Genomic DNA, 4,248 nt, shown 5'->3' on the forward strand with positions numbered 1-4,248 from the left:
TCTGTCAACCACTTACAGATCCACCTAACAGTCATAGGATCCAAACCACATGTTTCCAATTTGTCAACAAGTATATTATGTGGAACCTCATCAAAAGCCTTACTAAAATCAAGATAAACTATGTCTACAGCATTCCCCTGATCCAGCAAGGGAGTAACTTTCTCAAAAAAAAGAGATAAGGTTAGTCTGACATGACTTGTTCTTGAGAAACCCATGCTGGCTCTTAGTAATTACAGCTGCCCTTTCTAAATGCTCAAGGACTGTCTGTCTGATTATTTGCTCTAAAACTTTCCCAGGTATAGACATCAAACTGACGGGTCAGTAGTTACCCAGACCCTCCTTTTCCCCCTTCTTGATGATGGGGACAACATTTGCCCACCTCCAATCTTCTGGCACCTCACTTTTCTCCAAGAATTCTCAAAAATAATGGACAGAGGCTCAGAAATTACATCTATGAGTTCTTTTAGTATCCTTGGATGCAGCTCATCTGGCCCTGAAGACTTCGTTTCATTTAAAGAAACTAGGTGTTTATGTACTACCCCTATGTCGATCCCATTCCCTCATCATGTGTTCTGTTTTTGCCATGTTGAGCACCATTTCTCTTGCAAAAGAAGACTGAGGAAAAGTAGGAATTGAGCAGTTCTGCCCTCTCTTCATCACCTGTTACAATTTCACTTTCCTGTCCCTGCAATGGGCCTACCATGTCCTTGCTCTTTTTCTTACTTTGAGCATAAGAAAAGAACCCTTTTTTGTTGTTTTTAGCATCTCTCGCTAGCCTAAGCTCATATTGAGCTTTAGCTTTCCTAACTCTCTCTCTACAAGCACTGGTTATTTGTTTGTATTCATCCTTGGTTATAAGGCTTCCTTCCACTTTCTGAATGAGTCTTTTTTATTTTGCAAGTCCTTAGCAAATAAAAAACACTCACCCCTCTAGCAGCTCTGTCCCCTGCTGCTTCTCAGAGCTCATCTGGGTCAGATGCACATGTAGATCTGATGAGCGTGTATTTCACTGCAGTTTAGAGCTCCATGTATTCTGTAGTATACACCTGGAGCACCTTAGTATGAGCTGTCGTATTCAGTTAAATGGATTTCATGGAATCTGATTGGAGTGTTCTTTACATATGGGCTACTTTCATGTATCACAGTTTCAATTGCTGCAATAAATCCTTGCTTCAGGATTATATCTAGATATCTAGATACTGATTTCAATTTTTCCATTGAAATCAGCAGGACTTAAATGTGTCAATTTTTCCATTGAAATCAGCAGGACTTGGTCCTGTAACTTTGGCAGGATTGTTTCCATCATCAAAGAACAAAATCTGTCTTACTGATCTTCTTGAAGTTATTCTCTTATTTTAAAATTCCTTTTAAAAATTAAACATTGGCAATTACAAAATGAGATAATTTTAAAATCACCTCATTAAAACCCTCATTAATATTGACACACTTCTAAATCCACTGAAGTTAATGGGTTTAGAAGGGTGTTACTTTGTTTAGGATTGGACTATGAAACTAATAGAATACCTCACAAGTTGTCTTCTGTAAGGTTTATTTTTATTCTGTGATCAGCGGCATCGATTTGAAGTGTATAATACCGGAAGTCATAAGGAAACATGAGCTGTGCTATGGAATGGAAGCTAGATGTTCACTTACAGAGAATCCTGCACAATGTACTATGCAAACGTGATGAGATCATGTACAGAAGCAGGTTAATATATCATGTTCTGCCAAAGGAATGACTCTTGGCTATGGATGAAATTTTTCTTTGTTTGAAAGTAGGATGTCTCCCTTTGCACCTAAAGCTTCTTTGTTTATGTAGAAATATAAATAATTTCAGACTCATTCTGCAAGTGGAAGCTGTTTAGAATGGGAAGAAGCATCATCACGACAGAATATTAGAGAATAAGAAACAGAATGTACACCCGGCTGCTAAGCAACATGCAATGATACTAGGAACTCATAACAAAGATTGTAGGATCCCTTGTGAGACATGAAAGTCCATCAGACTAGGAGAAGAATATGACAGAAGAGTTGATGTGGCTTGACTATTATTCATGATCAATGAATCATGGGATAACAATTGCAACTACAACCAGAAAAAGTCAAGGGCATGTAACTTACTTATGTCCCAGGGCTGCTATAACTCGTCCATCCCATTTCAATTATTACTGCTGAATGTGCGTTATTTATGTATTCTTCCAGGCCTCCACTTTTTCATTATACTTTACTGCCTTTCTGGCATATGCCTGCTTTGCATGTACTTGCAAATATGCAACAGAATGCCAGGCTGAAATATTTGTGATGGAAAGTGTGCCCATATTTTACCAAAACTCTAGCAGTAAATCAATGAACAAAAGGTGATGTGACCGTAGTGTCCATAATGGATTTTTTAAAAACACACACAAAAACCAGAGATGTGATCTAACAGAAATTAAGGACTTTTAAAGTCCTACTAATTTATATAGGGGAGTGTTATGCATTTGTTTAAGGTGGAATCTGCCGAACTTAGAAGTGCTTAACTGTGGTTGGATCATTCCTGAAGGTACTAATTCTTGGTGTTTCTTTTGCCACATAACCACTCTTCAGAGTCTGTGCAGAAATCTGTGCGTATGATAATACAAGAAAGAGCAGCCAAAAGACCAATAGTCTATCTAACCTAGCTAATAAAAAATGGTCTTCATGATTAGTGGAATGCATCCTTCCTTTTTGGCTCCAATCATAAAGAGTGGTTTACTAGACAAAATACTAGCTGGGCTAGATAGACCATTGATCTTTCAGATTTTTTTTCTTCTTATGCCAGTGTTCAAATTAATGTGCAGGACTCAAGGAGAAAACTTCCTTTTTTGCTACCCCAGCTGATATTAATGGAAACTGTATCCTGTTTGCACAAAGGCATCGGTCATAAAATATTTGTTTCCATTTCCAGATACAAAAAAAAAAATCAACAGTTGTTAGAAAAGAACCTTCCCTTATCCCCCCCCCACATACTTAGGGCATTGTGTGTGGTTTTTCACCTTTGATCTACTCCAGGTTTATACAAGCATTAATGCATTTCCTGGTTGTGGAAAGAAAGTGCCGTCACACCACAGGGCCACTTCCGGTGACCCCATAGGGTTTTCAAGGCAAGAGACAGATAGAGGTGGTTTGCTATTGCAACCCAGGAGTTCCTAGGTGGTCTCCCATCCAAGTACTAACTATGGCTGACCCTGCTTAGCTTCTGAGATCTGATGAGACCAGGCCAGCCTGGGCCACCCAGGTCAGGACATTAATTTCCTATCTGGACAATATTTCCTACCTAGATAAGATTGGGTCCATAAAAATCGCCTTCTCATTGGAGTTGTGAGTTACTTACTGTAAAACTAATTGGGCAGTTAAGTGGCCTATTCACTGAAGCAAGAAATCTGCAAAACAGTTTTATTACCAGATGTACTTGGTATTCTAGGAACTGAGTGCAGGACTGAAACTGCTGCAGGTAGAAGCCAGATCTTTGGAAGTATGTTGAAGTGATCAAGTTGGAATTTGTCCAGATGATTGCTTTGTAATGCTATAACTGTACACTTGTTACCCGTTTATTTGTGGCACAAGCTTCAGACAGCATCTATCCACACAGCACTTCTGTTGCCAGGATAGCAGCCTTAATATTTGTCACTGAGAAATTGTGTGTGTGTGTGTGTGTGTCTAAAGTGCCACCCAGTTGCAGCCAACTTATGGTGACCCCAGCAAGGGGCTTTCAAGGCAAGTGAGAAGCCTTCTTCTGCAGAGTCTTCCTTGGAGGCTGCCCATCCAAGTACTAACCAGGGGTGACCTTGCTTAGCTTCTGAGATATGTGGCACTGACTTAGCAGTCACTGCCTGTTGTGGACCGGGAGGGGAATGAGGAAGAGGAAGCATGGTCTGTAGCCTTGTGCTGCTCACGGGCTCTGTGGGCAGGTCTGGCTGCATGGCTCTCCTGCTCTCCTGCGGCTCTCTCTTCTCTTTCCCCCCTCCCTTGATCCCTCTCTTAGCCATTCTTGCTCTCAATCCAGTTTCCCTGATGTCCAGATCCATGACTCTCTTGCTCCCCACCTCCACTTCCTCAGAGCCCTGGTCCAGTGTTTTGCCTCCCTTTTCTCTATGCAAGAAGCCTATTCACCCCCACCCCCCTTCGGCTTTCATCCTCGGGATTTTGTGTTGCTTCGCTCTGCCTACCACTTTTCTTCCTAGCCTCATGGGACTAAGCCTCGAAATCCCATTCTCCTCTCCACTTCCA

The sequence above is a fragment of the Gekko japonicus genome, unplaced genomic scaffold (genome assembly GCF_001447785.1).
Source record: "Gekko japonicus isolate JY-2015 unplaced genomic scaffold, Gekko_japonicus_V1.1 scaffold199, whole genome shotgun sequence".
In the NCBI taxonomy this organism is placed as follows: Eukaryota; Metazoa; Chordata; class Lepidosauria; order Squamata; family Gekkonidae; genus Gekko; species Gekko japonicus.